Source organism: Parus major, chromosome 4 (genome assembly GCF_001522545.3).
Source record: "Parus major isolate Abel chromosome 4, Parus_major1.1, whole genome shotgun sequence".
NCBI classification, from domain to species: Eukaryota; Metazoa; Chordata; class Aves; order Passeriformes; family Paridae; genus Parus; species Parus major.
The window spans coordinates 3975873-3997258 of NC_031771.1; the positions used below are offsets into that span (position 1 = coordinate 3975873).

At 40.7% G+C, this 21386-nt stretch overlaps 1 long non-coding RNA gene across 8 annotated transcripts in view; it reads right to left on the reverse strand.

Annotated features, from left to right (window-relative positions):
• The window catches only part of LOC107203569, a 114225-nt gene that overhangs the window by 55929 nt on the left and 36910 nt on the right, over nucleotides 1-21386 (reverse strand). For 6 of the 8 annotated variants that reach the window (XR_004497047.1, XR_004497046.1, XR_001521241.2 and 3 more), the window contains one exon: nucleotides 5173-5260. This is a non-coding gene — a long non-coding RNA (uncharacterized LOC107203569). Of the gene's footprint in view, nucleotides 1-672; nucleotides 2665-5172; nucleotides 5261-14614; nucleotides 14743-21386 lie in introns of those variants that run through there. The other 2 variants (XR_004497050.1, XR_001521243.3) reach the window with 2 other exon arrangements.

A 21386-nucleotide genomic window follows, 5' to 3' on the forward strand; every position in this document is an offset into this window, starting at 1 on the left:
CTGCCTGATCTCAGAGAAAAAACCTGAAATTTCCTTTGTGCTTGTTTTTTTTTTTTTTTTACCCCATTGCTTCTCTACCTGAACACAGCCCATCCTCCAGTGCAGCAGGGGAGATGCACACAGAGCCTGAGACGGCTCACAGAGAATCTCAGGGTCCACACTGTATTTTACAGCCCCTTATAGCTCTGAAAGTAAGTACACACAGACTTACATTTCCTAGGCACTCCTCTGGCTAAGAGGGCCTGTCCTAAACAAGACATTATGGCCTGGATATACAAAAGATTATTCACTAGAAGAACTGAGGAGAAACTTCTCTGTGTACAGCAGGAACCCAGTCAGTGGAACTGACTGACAGACACAACAAGAGGGGCTCCATCTGTGAGCGATTTTAAGAAATGAGCGACATAAAAAGGAAAAAGTAATCACATAAAAGAAGGGAGTGCAAACAACAGAAAGGCAAATGGGCACACAGAGCATGGAAAGGCTCTGCTGTCTTTCAGTTCCCAAGATGTTCCACGTAATCATTTACTATTAGCTCTAATTGACTTCAGTGCAACAAAAGCACAAGACATTTCTGGACAAGCAAAATACACAGGCACCGTTGGGTAGCAGCACAAAAAAAGTGTAACTACTTCAGGGAAGTCATGGCTTGGCAGCTGATGAAAAGAAAGGAGGAAAGAGTTATTCTCTGTGTATTTTTCTTAAGCCTATACAGTACATAAGTGACACAAACAATGCCACCTACCTTACATGACCACCCTAGGGATAAGGTAATTAAGTTACCTTGTAGAGATTGCTGCTTAATTAAAGGTCAAACTAAATTGTACTTGGAAATCTCAGCAACATGTTCATGTTTATTCCTGTGCCAGAAAGTTGCTATTGAATGTGGTTCCCCATTGTGGGCTTTACCACTTTTCTTAATCCTCACCTGCTGCTGACCATTTCATCATAACATTTTTCAGTTGAATTTGACATTAATTGACACTCCTCCTTCCACCACCACACTTTAATAAGAAAACTCAAATACCAAGTTTTTATTGTTAGCCTAGCAATGTAATAAAAAAGGAGAACAGGAAAAGACTGCAGTTCCTGCAAAATGAACCATGTTTGCTCATACATCACTCACTCTACTGTATGGACACTTTAAAGCTGTTACTCTCCAAAATAAATTCTGTTGGGTTTGCTGATATGCAAATATGATTTAGCTTTTGTTACATGTGGCTAAAAAGGGTGCATTCTTGGTACTAGAGCCTAAAGAAATATATGTCACTCCAAAAGCAAAAGCCTGGATAAACTAATCCTCAAATAAGTCTTGTATCAGCATGAACTCTGAGTATGAATGCTTAGTACTTATGTTAAAAGTAGTGAAATTAATGAACAAGTTCATCAGTAACAGACAAGAGTGAAAATTACCTATCACTCAAGTTTATAAACACATTAGTTTTCAGAATTTCTGCAATTTAAAGCCAGGCATATCTTTTGGAAACACAACATTTGAACATTTAAAAACAAATTAACATTCATCCCTTTCTTTCTCCCCTTTTATATTTCAACTCCCAACACTTTGAACAGGATATTAATGCAGACAAGTCTAGGACTTTATGTAAATACTTCCAAGCATATGGACAGTCATTCTTTTAAAGATGAAAACAAACTTGGACAAAGGCATTTTAAAGTTGAATCATAAATACTTATTGACAGCTAAAAATACCTATGTTACAGTTTAAAAGGTGCACAAATGCACTTTCTGTGAATTTGTACAGAAATGTCTGAGGATTAAATTTATAGCACAGAGCTGAGATTCAATTGAGAGCAGTAGGACAAGTTCCTGAATAACAATTTGATCACAACGAACCCTCTGCAAGACAAAGCTGTCTCTAGTATTTGGTTTTGGCTGCTGTGTCCTTCTGTTAGTCACTGCACCTATGTGTGGCATGTCTTGCCCAGGTGCAAGAGGATTAAATATGGCATCTTCCCAAAGTGAGGATGAACTTTGTGCAGCTGGAGAGGGACAAAGGCTTGGGAGCAGTCTCTCCTATTACAGCAGCCCAGGGAAGCACAGCTGGGCTGCAACACCACATCCTCTGTCACTTCCTGGTGTTGAATAGGACCTGCTGTTGCACACAGGAACATCCAGGCTCTCTGAGTGACAAACAGGATAGAAGACAGACCAAAGCAGTCTGGAAATGCCAGTATTACACTGGGTCTGTATTACTTACAGCTTGAATTCCTGAGGTTTGAAAATGCCTGATGTCACAGCCACAAAGCACAGGGCATCCCAGGGCAAACACCACCCAGATCTCAGTGTCACAGTCAGACACTCGGGCATAGAACACAATCCTCAGCAGCAGAAATCAATACTGGTCAACTGCATCAACTCCCAAGGTAATGAATATTTATCATTTCCAACTGATGCTTCTAATTTCAGCCTGGTTTACTTTTCTAAACAAAGAAGAAACCTGCTTGTTCAGGAGTCTTTGGGAATTTAGACACTAAAACAGTTACAGAAAACCTGTGCACCTGTAGCCACACACTGTGTTGGTACCTTTGTGTGTCCATCAAAGCAGAACACCACGAGGAATTATCTCACTTGCAGTCAGTTATGGGAATCACTTCCTGGGGGTGGATCAGTAACTCAACTCTCACAGTTCAAGAGATGCCATTCTGTGGTGCCATATCAAAAAAGAAAACATATAACTTTAAAAATGTTTGTAAAGGTTATTTTGACCTGCTTAAAGTGTTATTTCAGAGCTCATTTAGGGAAACACACAGGGAAGAGTTGGCAAAACATTTATTTCACCAGTTTCTCTATACAATACAGATTAACTATTAACAAGGTACAGAAAAAATAAAAACATAATAAAATAAAATATAATAAAATACACAAGTCTGGTGCTTGGGAAGCTGCTCCACCAAACTGAGCTGCAGCTCCCTTTACTGCCCTGCCCCAATGCACACATTTCAATGTATCATTTTACACCACCCCAGCATATCTTAAATGATTTTTTAAATTGGTGTCAATAAAAAGCCTTTCTGGAAAGCAACTCAGTTATCCACACTGCTGAACAACTCTGGAGAAGACACTGAGGGAGAGAGGGGAACCAGAGCACAGAGGCCTCCAAAGGACCAGGCCAAAGACCTTCTGTTCCAGCACTTACTGGAACAGAAGGTTCCAGTAATAGAAGGTTCCACTTTATAGAAACCTTTCCACTGATTTCCATGAGTTTTTGGGTCACACACAATTAGCACAATTCCAGATGTTTTCACTCCCTTTAGCTGAAGCATGAGCATGACTCTGTCCAAACCTCCTAGAGACCGACTCCACCCAGAGCCTCACCATGAATTACACACATGGAATTAAGCATAATCTCCACATTGCTTTCCAACACTCAAGGCCTCAACTCCCTGAGACAAACTGTACTACATCTGAGTCACAACACAACCAATAATCCTCAATTTGACATACTTCTTGTTTTTTGAGATGAAACTTCCTTACGCCTAATGCAGCAGCACAGCAAGGAGCACTACAATACATGTGATCATGTAGGAAATGCCCAAGCCCAAATCAGCTTTTACACTTGTCCATCTCATGCTTTCACAACAACAGCTATGTAGCTGCTGAGATTTTTGTGTAGCCTGCAACATTTGTAACAAGTTTAACATAACCAACCCTAGCTGATTTCTGTTGAGGCAGTATTTCCAATTTGCCCCAAGACAGAGTTACTTAAATGGCATCTTCCCATCTTGGAGAGATTCTCAGTGGCTGATGAGTGCATTAGAATGCAAGACAGACTCTAAGTGTGATTACATAACCCTGTCCTACACTTGGGACAAAGATAATGACAAGAACAGAAAATGTATCTGCTCTATTCTCCTGACTGCCAGTTTTTTTCCTAATGGTCAGTTATGCAAGTGTCCCACGGGAATCTTTCATAGTAATTTTGCTACAATGAACATGGTCAGCTCAAAAGATTTTTTTTTTTCCCAACCCCAAGGAATCATAAAAATGAGAGATGATAGAGTTGCTAGGTCACCTTACCCTTTATTTTACTCTACACTTAAGACTATGTTCCATACAGTTATATTTATTACTGCTCTGCCACTGAAAGAATTTCTCTGATTTAGATGACTGAAATCCCATGGGAGGGAAGTGGACGAAAAATTATTTACTTGAGATAATGATCTAGTTTATTCTCCTTGATAAAACAAAACATTCACATAAATGTATTCACATAAACAATTTCAGTCAGAAAAGACCATGGTTTATAAAGTGTTTTTTTGGAGCTGTTCCCATTCTGCTGATTTTTAAGTCTGTTTGTGGGGTTTTTTGGTTTTTCTTAAGCAAGGTCAGGAGACGGTAAATGTGAAATCAACAAATTATAGCAAAGTTTTGCTTTTAAAAACGCTCCTTTGCCTTTCAGTAATATAAATCACTAACTCCTCTTCTTGATTTTCTTTTTCAGCCAAACACTAAAAAATCATAGATACATCAAATCGATTCCAAATTGCCCTTGTGCCAAAACTGAAAAAGACAACTTAAGACCTCAACTTTGAAAAATTCAAAAGATTAAACCCTACCTTTAATTCATAATTTATTCATTTGAACTGGTATAGGTTTATTTTGCATAAAACTAAGGCTTGCTAAAATGTAAGCAACATTTCTAAAGCAGAATACATCCAGACCACAGAAACATGTTTTCAAACTGCTGGTTGCATACGAAGATGTTAGGTATATTTATGTCATCCACTCAGTGACAACAGAACAATATTTAAAAGCTCAAAATAGGGCATTTGAGATAAATACTCCAGGGGCCTGCTTAGCTGGAGTTCTGCACTAATGAAGTTGCTAAAACTACTTTGGATAATTGGTTATTATCTTTTTCCATCAGCAAAGCTTCAGAAATCTCAAATGAAATCAAACACTGAAATGGTTAATTCACTTGCAGCTAAAGATTACCAAAGCTGTCTGTATTTTTAAGCACCTCAGGCCTAACACAGTCCATGGATTTGCTGATAGCTCTAGAAAACACAAGTGCCAACTGAGTGCCACGTCAGAACTAAATGGTACAGTGAGAGAGCAGCAATAAAGCTGAGATGAAACACAAACCCATATGGGCATCAGCTGCTCCAGCCACAAGAGAATGAACCAGCACACCACAAAAACTTGCTTACCTCCTTTAGTGCTGTGAAGTTTAATAGCTCAGCTTTGCAAATAGTTCTAAGATGGGGGATGAAAACTGTGAGAAAGCCACCAACCAACCTAAAAGAAAAAGGAAGCGTTTTATTAAACTGCACAAAAGCTGAGGTTGCAAAATCATTACTTTTTAGACTGTAATTGCCATTAGAGATATAAAAGCTACTTCACTGAAGAACCTGAAAATCCCTTTGGCTCATTATAACTCCAAATCCATCCCGAGTTGCATGTTTTAGCCGTGAGATCCGCAATATACAGAAAACAAAAGCAGTTCAGGTATCGGGAAACTCTAATTTACTTGCAACTCCACCAGCTCTGAGCAGCCCCAATCGGAATCCAGGCCCCAAGATTCACATACTCCCCACTTCTCATTTAAAATAAATTCTCCACATTTCTTTCCAAAACAACTGTTAAATATTCTGTGTGATATCCCTTCACTTGATATTCAGCACAAGCGATTTGACTTTGCTTCCAAATGTCTGTGGACTGCAGATGTTGGATTGTGAATTTTCATTTTATGCTATTTATGTGCTATTAGATCTTGTCAGGGGCTGGGCTCCCTGTGTTGGCAGCTGGTTGGAGAAAGCTGGAATTTCTGGTACATTCAGACAATTCTGGTGAATAAAATGGTTTTGACAGTCACTGATTCAAGATCTGAAGAGATCTCAGAAAACAGGAACTTGTCAACTTAAGAGTCACCTAAGTACCTTTCAAAAACATTTTAAAATAACTCCTAATTTGAATGTTACTCTGGCACAAGTGCTATTTAAATGTCAATGGGACTCTTTCAGAATTAAATCATGAACAGGCAGTTGGCTTTGTGTGGGAATTAAAGCCAGCAGACTCTCACAATAATGTTCAAAAGAACAAAACATGTGATGAAGGAAAAGAGCTAGTGAAGATTCATATCAACTCAAGCTGTCTTGTCTCAAAACCTGACATCTACCTCTTACATTTGACAGTGCCTAGTAACTAAACCAAAAGAAAAATTATATAAGAAAAATTTAAGAGAAAAAAATCAAGGCAAGGGTGTTGCATAAACCTCACAGGAGAGGTTGAAAGAACTTCCCCTGCACCACAACTCAATGAGATCTCAATAAGCAGAATGCTCAGTTAGTAACAACATCTGCACATCCAATTGTGGTGACATTGAAGAACTCTGAAGAATTCAGCATACTGCCCTGGCACCCAAGAGAGTTCACAACTATGGATTTTCTCCTCAGTCCTCACAAATACATCTAATTTCTGGTCCCCATCCATGACATTACCTTCTGTTGAAGAAACAGTAACCTGGAGCTTGGAGTGAGCTAATTGACATGATTTTTGTAATTGCAGTAGAGGTTTAAAAATCCAGAACCTAAGGATTTAAAAATCCTTTAATCTAAGGAGACTACAATGCTGTGCAAGCTCAACAGCTTGCAATCAAACTTATGAGAGGCTTTTCCAGGCTAATTTCTGCCACTTGTGGCTGTTTTATCCTCATCATTAGGACATACCAATAGCTGTCCAACATCCCCATGCTCACAGACCTCCATCCAGGATATGAAGACCCATCCAGAGAGCACCAGCTATGCTCACACTGGATACAGCACAAGGGGCTCTTAGGCACAAAAGCCTCTTAGTTCCTGAAATATTCCTGGTGCTGCCCCACTCCTTGCGCTGAAATGAGGGAGCAGCATCTCATTTTTCACACAAATGGAGATAGAATTTAGACACTGAGTATTTCTGAATGGTCTGGACAAAGTGAAGCTGGTGTGAGGGACCAAACTCTTACTAACTTCAAGAGTAGATGATTTATTCCTCTGCCTGCACTCTTCTATCACCTACCCATCACCAAGCTTTTAACTATTCTTGTTATTATTATATTCTTATTGTTATTATCATATTCTTATTCTCAGATATGAGCACATGGCCAAAACATATATGTACTTAAGTATAAAGTACATTAATTTTTCTTTTAACTGAAATTCCTTCCCTCTCAGTCATTTTGTAACTTTAAATCTTTTCTAAATATATCACACACTTCTGCAGAAACATTAAAGAACTTTCATTTTTGCCATGTTCAGCTCCTGCCATAGACCCTTACCTAACTCATTTTAATTCCACCGTTTGGGACAATGATGGGTAGGAGTAACATCACCCCTAAATTGTCTCCCCTCCTTAAGGAGGTGAACCTTTATGCACAAGAATCATTCAAATCTTCTATTATTATCTTCTATTAAAATCTATCTTGTTGCATAAAAAAAAATTATTTTTAAGAACGTGTAAATTAGGCAGAAGTGGCCACAGTGATATTTTAAATATCACAGTATAAGACTATACATGTAATCATTAGAAATTATATTTAACAACCATGCAGGCTCATTTAAGATCATAGTAGTCCACTGAACACTGCAATAAGAAAATAGTGAGGATTCAACAGAGAACACAGGAATTTCCTCAGTAAATGTGATGATATCCAGCATGTTGCTTGAATAGAATAGTCCCAGGAAGTGCAACAGGAGAGCATCAGCAAAATGTATAGGGAAAAGAGAAGTTAATGGGTACACACAAAGAGCAGCTTTAGAGATAATGCTGTTGTGGTGTTCCCACTTTTATGAGCATCGTTCTTTCTGATGTTCAATTCCCTATTCTAAGCTTATGAAGGGTCTTTGTAGAGGGCAATGACAACATTTCCCACCCAGTGCTCCAGGGCTGGGCATGCAGCACAAGGGAAGCCTTCATGCCTGCTGCCCTTCCCCACATCTGGTGCTTTGGAAGAAGAATCCTTTTCCTGACACACACCTCAAAGCACTCTCAAGCACAGATTAGAAGTGCAAGCATCTATTTCTAAAACTCTGTCTACCTCACCTCTTCATGCCCAATTAAAACCCCATAAAACTGTTGCGTGCTCAAGTAAAAATTACATTGGAGCTCTGGCCCCAGAGGTCATCAGCATTTCCAAAGGCCATACATAGAGAGAGGAGATACAAGACTTTTAATTTCAGAAGCTGTCCTGAAACATCCAACTCACATTTATATTGGGTCATAAAAGCACAACTCACTTCAACACAGGGAAAATTGAACATGCTTAGAAGCGAAGGACCTGTAGAGAGCTTTACAACACAGAAAGCTGAGGCTAGCTGACTGCCTTCATGTCATGTCATGATATGTTATCTTTTACACACATTAATTCTGCTAACTGGTGCCAAGGGATTTTCACAGCCATTTCAGCACCTCCAAGGTGACACCTAAGGGGAATTACATTTCACATCAGTAACTAAGTGTAAAAGCACATGAAAATGCGTGTGGATATGTGCTAAAACTCACTATCACAGGATCCCTAAAAGCCCTGTAAATCTGGTCCTTGCTCTTCATCTACTTCATACACTAGTAATTTCCATCTTGTAAAGCAAGGTTCTCCTCTCCATAGGAAGCAAAAAGGAAAAAAATCAACATGGAAATAAAGTAGGAAATTATGCATGAAGGACCAAGTAGTTCTTGCAATGATTATGGTGTGGCTGTGTAGCTTTTTAAAATGCTTAAACCCCAAGACAAGTACTTTTGGATTTCCCATTGACAAATGATGCCAGTTCTATGAATCTGAGCAGACCTTTCCCAGTTTCTTGGCTGCTTTTCTTTGTTTTCTGTTTTTTCTACCTTCCACTTCCCACACTGCTGCAGTGGTGACCTACTTGCAGTCCAGAGAAAAAGGAGGTGGTCCTTGGAGACCAGGTGTCAGCATGGCCGATGAGAGCAAAGGGAGGGCTCACAGCCACACAATGAGCTCCCACCAACACCCTGGAGGAACTCTTCACCTCATTTAAATCTGACTTAACACTAGGCACTTATAAATATGTATTAGAAGCTTTATATATATATATAAGTGTCTGAATAGCATTTCAACATACTTTATATCATATTAAAACACCATGACTTATTTTAATAATTGGGTTATAACAAACTGAAGCTACTGAGCTGCACAGTGTTTAAGCATTATTTGTAGTTGTTTTTTTCCTGGCATGCCTTGAAAAAAAAAATAAATTCATTATCAATTGCTTAACATTTTGCAGGCTTTGAACAGCTCAGGCAACAGTCCATAAAAACTGGTTTAGGAAGTTTAAAAGATAAAAGGCTTAGCTTTTTCTAAAAACAAAACCAAAGAAAATACCTAAGTTTAACAATTAAAAACAAGCAAACAAACTTGGAAGTGCTTAGTTAAAGAGCTTTTCAGAATTCATACTTTTGGGGTGTGCATTGGATTACTTTTTACTGCCAAATTACTGGCAAAGATTCAGGAATTATGGATGCTTACTGATGTCCAACAAATATCTGCCCAATTTTCACTGAATTGCAGTGTCTGAAGCTGCCATTTGCAAATACTCAGTGAAAAATAATTAAAGACTGGCTAGGAAATTCTCAGAGGAGCCTGTAATGATAGCAGCACTCAGAATGAGTTGTGAAGATAAGCCCGTTAACATTTGTGAAACACTCCGATGCTACGATAATGAACTGCACAGAAAGCCCCTGAGACCAGGAATAAATCTGTAATCAAGTGTGATATTAGGACACTGTGGAGTAAATAGAACTGTGCACCTCACACTGAAAAATGCCTGGATTTCCCCATGGTTACTGGCAGGAATCTGCAGGCTGCCCAAAAAGAGTACCATGGAAAGAAGAGATGTTTATACTGATATAGGAGACAGAAACAACAATTTGGTAAATTTTATACACAGAAATGCCAGATAAAATTCAGAGATTCAAAACTGTGACTCTGTACTTGAACTTGTGAGGGTCTGCCTTTGCCAACTCAGCCCTTGAGTGTTATTAAACCATGGGGGTTTTTCCTCTCTCTGATGGAGCAGTGTCATCACAGCACCTGAGCAGCCCAGAACAGCAGCCTGCCCACAAAGTGTGCCAGCTGGCTGAAAAGAATCAATTCTTTTTTTCCATACAGGCAGCACATAGAAATGAATACAGTCCAGTCTAAAAGCCCATCCTCTGAAAGAAGTCACAATTTCTTAAAATGTCACCCTCAAGGAAAGGCAGGAGCCACTACTGCACTTCCAGCTGTGGCTGAGCTTCCTGCATGTTTGTACAGATTTATGGACTGCACATTCTGTTCCCTACCAGACCCTTGACCTATTGTACACTACAAATTTATTTTCCCTGGCAGCCAAAAGGGAATGATTAAACCAGGTGAAGTGCTTACAATCATATATTCATGTATGAAAAAGTAGCTTAACTACTTTTATCTTGGATGCCTCCCAATGTTTATATGCATACCTGTATCTGTGTTATTTCATTTTTATTTTGTGCTGAGACACAAGCCCAGCCAAACAGAAGACATTCAATTGTAAAGGCTTTTTTACTTTTGTCCAAATTGAACTCCTTCAGCAGTATGAATAGATATGAGCCAAAACTTCTCCAAAGTTATGTCTCCTTTCTTTATATAAACATCCGTTGACTCAATTACAAACCTCTCAAGTAGTTTTTTTCAGCTATCAACCAGATAAGCAAACATGAGAGAAAAAATCCATTTGCCTTTGAGGAAGAGTGTCACAGCGTATACAAAACCCCACATCTCTGGAGCTCCTCCATGCACACCTCAGGAGGTTTTTTCAACTGGAAAAGGAGTGTAAGAAGCAGCCACTTCCTGAAAAAGCAGAAAGCACAAAGGATTCATTCTCTGAGCAGGGAAAGACAAAGTTGACTCAGCATCTTCAGTATAGTGAAGGGTCAGATGTTTATCTTAAACCCATTAATTTTAGAGAACAATGAAAAATGAAAGCAGTATTTTACATTTCTACCTTTGTAATTTGTTATAATTCTGTGCAGCCCTTTTGATTCTCTTACTGGTGAAGTGAAAGAAGGATGGGCTTTCCAAACTTTTCTTTAAGAAAAAACTTGATGGAAATAATTCCCTAAGTGTGCTGTTCCACAGAAGAAGCCAGTTCATGGAAGACACAAATTGTTTAGTTTACTGTCTGGAACAACAGAATAAACAAAACTAACACAGATCAGCTGGGATTTGCATGTGCCTTCAGATTTCATTCTGCTGGAGAGAATATTCCTCTGAAGGTATTTGCCATGTTTGCCTGAAGAGTTAGGGTAAACAGATGAGGGCTGGCCTCAATGAAAACAGTGCTGAAGAAATGACAGAGCAGCTCCCAGGCAAGCAAAGCATCTAGCAGACGTTCACTGCTCTCAGGGAGCTAAAGCTGGCTTGGACAATTTGTGTTCTGTGCATTTGCTCAGCTGCTGGTAACCTCCTCTTGTCTCCTGGTCTCTGGTTCTGGGATCTCACAACTGGAGCAGATCTCTGGGGCCAGTGTGACAGGCACTACCCAGAGCTCACCAGCAGAGGCGACAACATCACTTCATCTCCTTCAAACCCTTTTACACCATTCATGCTGCAGTACCTCAGCTGCTCCCTGGCTCCTTCCCTCACAGCATCATCTCTGCTGTGACAGTAACCCACTTTCCCACCCTCCCTTTTTTTTCCACAAATTCTCAGCTGTCATTCATCCCCTGCTACATTTCTCATCCCTCTCTTCATTTCTTTCCTATGATAAAAATAAAAGTGAACTATTTGAAAAGTAGAAATGCCACTCTCACAACCCTGGCTGCCTCAATGAGGTCACATAACTTCTCTCAGCCACAAATTTCACCTCAACCCAGCCACACCAAATTTACACTTGACTTAACACAGAGGGTTCCCAGGTCTTTAGGGAGGCTACCACTGTGGCCACGATGCAAGAAAGTAAGGATGACAGTGGTCTTTGTCTCATTATTTTTTCTGAACATTCCCTCTATTCTGCCCAAGGTAACCAGAAGGGAAGTACTCTAGATGACAGTATTGCCACAGTTCTTTTAGCAGATGGTATTTAATTTGTTGCAGTCAGAAACCTCCAAGACAGTAATAGCTCTCTGCTGAGAAGGAATTCCATAGAACAGAAACCAGGCAAGTTCTTGCACATTATGCCATGTTTCAGAAATGTATTTAATTATAGACCCACAAAGCCTGTGACTAAGATTCTATTTGACCTCTCCCAGATCTCTCAGAGACACATTTCTATTTCTGAATTGTGAAGGATGCGTGTTAAAAGTCAAGATGTTAGCAAGAAAAGCCAAGTGGGAATTACTGATTAATTTAACAGGATCTACCTACTGAACTCCCTATTCTGATTAGCATGCAGTATCACCTCAAGAAGCCCAAATATCACTTACCTTGGAAACAACAGTATTGGATCAACTTTATAATTTATAATCATTATTAAACTGATGAAATGCTGCTTTACACAATTAGGTGAGAGAACTGAGTCTAAGTAGCTTCAACTATTTCATTAGCAGTACTTACTGAGTAGTAAGAGCTCGGCCCAATTTTGCTTCTCTCTAGAAAATGACTTCCAAGGCCCCTTATGCTCTGGGATAATTTTGCTTGGACTTCCTATAGCATTTTTAGACAGTCTCATTTGTACATTTGACCTCTGTAGTGTGGAAAATCTTGAGGAAAGAGCTATAAAGCTCTTGACCAATGTGACCCCCAGTTCCCATGCATCTCCAGAGAACAAGCCATTCCCTGTGGAAGCAGGTGTGAAGCGACAGGGCTGTGACACTGCCACGGACAGACAGACCTCTGATGCTGCTGCTGAGACAGCAGGTTTGTGGTGGGATGTGATAATCATCTTTCCTGCAATTCAGCTCACACCTTAATACGGGGACAATTGCCACTGCTCCTGGGAATTTAACTGCCTTAAGAGTCTGCCTTACTCAGCTGAAGTATAATCTCCTGTAAAAAGACTTGAAGCATAAAACATTGGCTTAATTCTTCCCTCTTTGACTTTAGGTAGACTTCAGGGTAGCTGTTAAGTAGCTTCTGCAACTTCAGTGTGTCAGATCAATACTGAAAGCTTTTAAAAATTCCACAGAAAGTTTACCATCTTCTCTGCCTCCCTTCCCTCTGCAGTGGCCTTGTAAGAAAGAGAAAATAAACCAGAGAAAAAGCAAGCTGCTGATTTACTTCCCAGCCCAGAGTCCCTCGCTCAGTCATCCTGCCAATACCCATTCACTAGTGCCAGCACAAGTGTGTGAAACAAGCTGCTCCTTCTGCTGCATTCAGGATTTCTGCCACAGCTTCTGTGCCCTCTGTGCCCTCAAAAGGACTTTGAAAAAAGACCAATCTGCTATTAAATGCTTGGTTCGAAAAAGCCTTTGAATAAACACAAAAGCCACAGTCCCTTCACCGTCTTTCTGCTCCCAGCCATTCCACATTACATGTGGAGAAGGGGGATTGTGCTGCTGTGCAAGGTAATCCCTGAGAAGGTGGCATTGATAATGACCATTTAATTTCTGTCCATAAAACAAAACAACAAAAAAAAAGAACAAAAAAAAGTGTTGCTAGGTGAGTAGTAGCACTGTTATCCAGTATGGGAGAAGATGGAAGATAGTCAAGTGAAAGATAAAGTAAGATGCCCTTCCTCAAGTGTAGAAACCGGCCTTCTAAGAATCAATGGACAGAGCTGCCTTATAAATCTCCTCCCTCAGTTGTCTACTCGGTGCATAAGTTGCGGATGTCAGCAGCCCTGATGAGGGAGATTAAATGGGTTTAGAATGACTTTGTGGAACAAATGTAATAGATTCCAAAGATTGCTGCTCAGGGCCTTGCATGCTGGAGTCGCTGCATACCAAACAGCACGCCGGGAACAACTGCTGTGATCTGCACTTTGCATTTCCCTAGGTTTGCTTCCCAAAAGGCCAGGACAGTCTCCTGCTCTCCACAATTACAGAACTCACAACTGGCTATATTATCATTTATTCTCTTTCCGTGCATTTGTATTTTCTGTATATAAACAAAAATGAAAAAGACTCTCAGCTCAAATATGCTGTCCCCCCTCTCTTCCCCTTCCCACACCCCCATCACAAAAACACGCACCACATTTTTCTCATGCTAAACAAGGACTGTAATTGAGAGATACAGGTAAGAATTTAAGGCATTCTTTTACTTTACACAAATTATTTACCAGATCCAAGCCTCAACAGCAGTATTACCAGGATTAAATTTGTTCAAGCTTGATTCAGCATCTAAGTCAGTGATAGAACTCATATTTGCTTTGGTGATGCAGCATCAAACAGAAAAAATATCAAAGCAAACCTTCGGCTCTTAAAACACCAAGCTTGGCAGAGCGTTCAGAGAAGCCCCACTTGAGCCTGTCAGATGCCACACGCACACAGAGGCACTGCCAGGCTGTCTCAGCAGGCACAGAGCTGCCCAGGTACACAGCCACTGCCAACAGCTGGCTGAACCCAAACTCGAGTGCCCAGAGCCCTGGAGCCATGAACCAGCTCAGTGTGCCAGGTGCGCTCCTGCAGGTACAACACACACTGCAGCTCGGGGCTGAAAGACAACAGCAGCAAACCCAGCTCAGCTCGGGCACCAACCTCCTGTCCAGACCAGCAGGAGGACCTTGAGCAAGTTCTTAATCTCTGGTTCTCTGGAGAGCACTTTGCTGCTGGTGGATTTTGGGCTGTTGCTTCTGTGGCCATCTGGCCACCAGACAGCTGAAGATCTGAAATAAAAGGAAACCAAAACTTTTACCCTAGCAGGCAGAACCCCCAATTGCTAGGGAAGATGTTCTAGAAGTGAATTAATTTTTCCTGAACTGTGAAGGCTGAATAAAGATTTCAAACCAAAAACACATGCTGTGCTTTCTACATAAATGAAATACAAGATTAGCACTGCTTTATGAGTAGTAAATGTAACAAATGGCTGGACTCATCCATCAAACTCCTAACTGCTCCTAAGAACTCAGTATAAGCACTAAAGTTCTCAAGTAGACATCCAAGTTGTTTTTTCTTTATTTACCTACAGTGCCTTCACAGAAAGTTCCCAGTCCTGAATCCCACCACCCAAAAAATCCCAAACCAGTCGTCTCCCCCACTAAAAAACCAAACCCCTTAAATAAACAGACAAAACCATAAAAATACCTTATCTTCACCACTTGGAACTATTAGCTCTGTGTTACAACCTTCCCTGAAGTGAGAAGGCAACTCCTTCTAAGACAGTGATTTCAGAACTCCATCTACCTATCCACCCACACCCCCCAACAACTCCCCCCAAACTCATGTTCTTGCCAGGATATGTGAGGGACAAAGCCAGGATTTAGGCTACAGTTGGCATTCTTCCCCTTCTACCTTACACAATCAAGTTTGGGAAAACCCAAGGAGCTCTACTACCGGAGGGCTGTGCCAGATCCTACTTCCCTGCCCTCCAAGAAGAACAACAAAGCCTCAGCCCCCCGCCATGCCAATACCCCCCTCTATGAAGCTACAGACACAAGGACAGACAGCCAACTCAAACGTGCCTTTCTGTGCTTCCTTTCAAATCTCTCTGGCACGACCAGATGGCATTCTCTGTCTGCCTGGTATAAATTAGAACTTAAAAGTGGCTACAGCACTGCCAAGAGCAATCAATTGCACATCCTTTCAGGCGTGCTCTTTTCCAAAGCTGGGATGTCCCTTTCCATGATGATGGATATCCAATTGAAATCTACCAGAGAGGAAAAAATCCCATGGAAAACATCACTACAGAAATAACTAAAGTGAGGGAATGAGAACAGTGATGTAGTCATGTGGAGCGCTGATAAGGCACTGGCAAGGAAGGAACAAGAATAATTTGTTTGTCACTGAATGTAGATTTGTGACCATGGAGTTTGGATCCTCCTCCGTCAGCGGTTTCTTCATACCATGCAACTCACCAATTGCAGTATTTTTTACTAAAATCTCAGAACTGTTAAGAGACTGACAGGAAGCCCTAAAAATCTTAGGGCTAAATCTAAACCTTATCTTGAGATAACACAGTTGTTCCTCACTGGATTTTCCTTCTGCCTCTTACCCTAACATGTGTTTCTGTTCTTCCACTCACTGATGTGAATTCTCCTTAATCACTTGTGGTTCTATTTCACATGGATTTCACCACAGAGAAAATCAGCAATAAAATATTGAGCTTTTAGTTGTCTTGGCTGAGGAATTTAGCATCTGTGAGAGTAACACCAATAATTCTTATTAATTTTTCCCATGTAATTCCGTAACTTTGACAGCTAACTCTTAATAACAGCAATCTTGTTATACTAATCACCAGTCTCCCTGGAAGATCTCATCACTGCTGACAAAATCCTATCGCGTCTCATAAACTTATCCAAATCCACCAGGAGTCTGCCTGGGAAGATCAATCTTTCTTTTTTGTGAACAATGGAACCAAAATCACCTACAGGGAGGACAGCTACTCACTTGGTGCTTCCTCTTGCTGTCCTTCCCGTTACTGACACGCTCCTTGTGAGCCCACGAAGATTTCCAAGCCGCGCGGCTGTAGGAGGGGGTGAGCACTGAGAATACCAACGGGGCTCCAGAACTGCCCCGCAAATTGGACAAGCAGAGGTACTGCAACAACAGCAGCTGTAAATGAGCTGGGAGCCTTTGTCTCCTTTCTCCTATGCTGCTTTTTATTAGCTCATCCCTCCTTCTGCTACTGACTTTTCTGTATTACTGGCATCATGGATGCTATTGTTTCTCTTCTCCTCTGCTGCCAGTTCATTTGATTTTGCTTGTTTTCCTTACAAATTACTGCCTTAGGGAAAAGAAATGTTTTGAACCTCTAAGCCAGTCTCATCTATTTTGGTGCAGTGGTTGTTCATTTTTTAAATCAAGTTCTCTCCTTGCTGCGAGTGCTTCTTCTAAGTTCTTGATTTCCACAAAGCTATTGTTTACTACTGTGAGGAATACAGAATGTTACCACAATTGGTAGCAGGGCTGGATCAAACAGCTGTCAAGGCTTCACTCTGAAGTGCTGGTAAGCTGGGGGCCCAATTCAATAACACAATGGAAGCCACAGAGTAGGATATGGACTATAGAATGGGAGCACTTGACAAGAAAAGTCACTACAGGTTATCTTTCACACACACAGGTAGGAAAAATCCAAAGCGTAGCAGCTTCCTTAGATCAGTAAATCTCAAACACTTGTTCTCACATGAGGGCTCTCTAATCCACCCCTCAGGTAGCCACACTCTGATCTCACTTCCTACCCCAAAGGATGGCAACAGCAGCTTCTCTGCCTCTCTAGAAACCACAGCACCAATGCTCCAGATCCCAAGGGTTTTCACCTTTGACAGCTTCTTGGTTCAAGTTTTTTTCATTCTGGATCTAGCTTTTCCACTGATTTCATTTCTTTTAAGTTGATTCTTGCTTTCATCAACGAATTAAACAAAACAGACTAGGCTGATATGAAAGTAAACACAGACAAAATAATGAGATTTGAAGAAGAATCTCATGTCATTTTTTTCCCATTCTTTAAGCTCTAAAAATCTATTCTCCCACACCACCGAATATATTTCCTAGCAAAATTTATGTAACAGAATTAAGTGTTCTCCATGCAACAAAAACCTGTTGATCAGCAGATCAATGACTTTCTAAGAAACAACAAGGTGCAGAACATGGCATACACCCATTATCATCTAAAATTAAGAAAACACTAACCAAAAGCCAAAATGAAGAGTTATGAATTCATCTGATTTTTGTCCAAGCTCTGCAAAGTGCAGCAAATCTCAATAGTATGTTTTTTTCAGCAGAAATGCAATGCCATGATGCTAATTTTTCTGGGCATCAGAGGAATACTAAGGAACAGAAGTTTTAATTATAAATGCAAACAAATTAACACACTGTGGACATTTAACAAACATGGGGGCATCAGTATTCCCTCATGTGTGCCACATAAGAGATGAAGACAGCCCCCAAGAACGCAGCTTTAGAGGTGCAGCGTGAATTTTCTTATTGATGCTGCTAATTGTGCATCCCTGAGATCCATTTCTATCCCCACAGGAGTCAGCAGAACACAGTTCAGTTTACTTATTTAGCTTTTTAAGACATTGAATGTACTCAGTGGCCTTCACAGAAATATGTGACATTGATTTTCAGTGCTTTGCACTTTTCTGTACACACACAACAACGCATTTTTACTTGCCCCCTCTCCTCCTCTCCACCAACACCTGTCCATAAATGTGCAATCCAACAGCAACCAAGAGCCTTAGGAACTGAAATCTCGTGCCAAGTCAGTGTAGATGGTGCCTGCAAATGCTTCAGTGACCCTGAAGAAATGGTCTGTGCACAAGCCCAATGGTAAAGCTGTACCAGGTATAGGTGCAATTGTGCTACCCAGAAGTTAATTAGCTTAACTAACAGACTCAGCAAACAGCAGCACCAACAAAGAAAACACAGGCTGGTTGTTGTGCCTCCTGGAAAGGGTCAGGGAATGGGAGGGAAGCAGCACAGCTCACCAGAATCTTCCACCACGTGCCATTGCTGCAGCTGCTCTTGCACACTGGGTAAAGCTGGGAGGTGTGTGAGGTGTGCCCCTGCACACATCACACTGGCTGCACCCCGCAGGTGGCCAGCTCTGTACAGCCAGGAGGGGCAGAAAGGCAGCATGATGCACATCACTGACCTAGAAATACACAGCAGAACTTCATTTTGCATCACTTCTTCAAATAGAAAGAGCAAGAGGAAGGCCCTGTCTCTGGCCCATCTGGAGCATGCCACAGACATGTGAAGGTTAGCACATCATGCTGGAGTCAGAAATAACCAAACTCAATATTCTGCTATCAATATTTAGTAGGTGCTCTGTATTAAAGGGAAGAGATCTGTACAGGCTGTTGTTTCTCCCAGAAACTGCAAACACTGCCTTCTGCACTGGATTGTATTTGAACTGCTGAATCAGTCCCTAGTTTTGATTTAGCTTTTCCATAAACCGTACTTCACGTGGGAGAGCAGTGGACCCTCTGTCCAGAGGATACAGGCTCATTTGAATCCAAAACACTAATGCCCTACACGCTGATTACAGTTAGGAGAAAACCGAACATAGTTTGGGTGTTTCAAACTTCATTTCAAGGGGGACTTGACATTTTCTACATGAAGAATGGAATAAAGCAAATGCTGAAGGACTTGTGTGCTTTCTTAGGCTTGATAAGCCCTACTTGAATTTTGACTACTTGGCCTGGTTTTGGCTGGGATAAAGTTAATTTTCTTCCTACCAGCTGGTGCAGTGCTGTGTTTTGGATTCAGGATTATGATTAGCCAAACTCCCTGTGGTGTACACCAACATTGTTTGCCTTTTCTATGCAAAAAAAACTTAGAGCTTTTGCTTCTTTGGATCAGCTGACTGGCTCTCTGTTCACTATCCCAGTCTTAATTTAGAGTAGCTCTACTAAGTTTTCCAAATACTCCAACTGCAGTATTTAGACACTACAAATTGTACACACATTTCTTTCCATTAAGTATTCAACTACATTTTGTTTTAAACACTTACTTCTGATAACTGAAAAATATTATGCAGCAAGTTCTTTCCATATATATCCACTATAAAGGTGCAGTAGCACTGCTGTAACTAAAACTAAGCAGTACAAGTGAGGGAAGGCTTTGGTTCAGCACCTGGGAAGTTGTGAGCAGGTTGTCCTGGATGCTCCCTCTCCAACAGGCAGGAGTGGCAGAACACAGTGAGTATCTTCTGGCACCACCCAACTCTTTTCTCACTGGTTCTCAGACTCAATCAGGCTTCATGCTGGCATTCTCACTGGGAGCCAAGGTTTAATTCCAAGGGAATAAAGACTTTGTAGGGAATTGCTGTTCTGTTTTAGAAGGTGCTCTTGCTTTGTGTTTTGCTGGGAGACTGAAACGCTTTCCAAGGACTGCTTTATGGCTATTGTCTGGTTTCAGTACTTTTAAAACCAAGGGAAAAAGCAGCAAAACAACACTTTCTTTCCCACACAGAGAATTTGTGTCTGCATAAGCTGCTCCCCACTATCTGATTTCATGTCTGCTATAATTCAGGGGTTCTCTCCTTACAAAGCTATGCTATTCAATGAATACACTGATATATCCTAAGCTATAACCTAAAGGACAGTTCAGATCCCTGTGTGAAATCTGACTGAAGCATTACAAGCATGGATTATGGTCCAAAGCTGCGAAAAGTGAACCCGGTACAAGAAATATTTCCTCCTGCCTTCCCCAGCAAAAAGAAGTCATCAACTTTAAGACTCCAAGATGTCAGGGCCTGAACTTAGGTTCAGTGACTTTTAAAATTTCTCTAATACGCTGTGACTTTCAGGAGATTGCTCTCGGAAAAGCCTTTTTATGGCCTGGCTTTCATTTCAGCTCTCAGCATAAAGATTCTATTTAGAAAAGTTTCAAATGCATTCATATGTGCAAGAGGCAGTCTCTCCTCTCTGGTTTTTTGGTTTGTTTTTTTTTTTTTTTTGGACTGAGTGGGATTGAAGAAGGGTTGTGTTGCTCAGGGCATTCTTTTTCCTTCAGTGCCTCATCCAGACAGACAACGATACGCTGTATTTGTTTTAATACATCTTTGTGTGCTACACAGAGTAGCTTAATAGTGCTGTTTGTGAAGAATGCTTTGGTCTACACATTGCTCCAGGCTAGGAAAGCTGTACTTACCAATTCTAATGGAGAAGGATATAGAGCTATTTTTAGTTTACATATTGCAGGGTTTTGGATAGGCAGTAATACAGTCGTGTCTGAGCTTTAAATACTGGTGATAGAATCATGGAAACGTGTGGCTGGAAGCTCTAAGACAAGATTAATTATATATATATATGTATATGCTTCACTGTAGTTATATTCAGACATGATCCCTAATTTTCCTAAATACTCCTTGTCATGCTCCAAGGGGCGCCAAAAATCCAAATCCTTTGAAGGACGCCCCCCTCTTCGTTTTCCCCAACGTTATGGCATTTGACCTTTTCAAGGAAACTGATGAATAGAACTGGATTGAAAATGAGAGGTTAATTTAGTCTCAAGACTAAAAAATTCAACTCTTTGTCTATGAAATTTCAGTAAGCTTTTTAATTCAAAACACATTTCCTTCTTCCTGTTTATCTGTCCTGCTGTCTTTTTGATCTAAAGAAGAAACTAGATTTGTTTGATGTGATTTGTGCTCAGCAAATCTGTGCTGATGAGTCTTCACAACCTTATTCTGTTCTTGAGGCACAGAAACCAAACGTTCCCTAATTTACGGTTGTACCTGTCTGAATTATCCAGTTACTCACACCTAGACTTGACTCTTCAGGTCCTCATCCTTAATCTTTGATCTCTGCCAGCCTGCTAGGACCTAAACTGTTCCATCCAAGTTTCTACAGTAAATGCTCTCAAG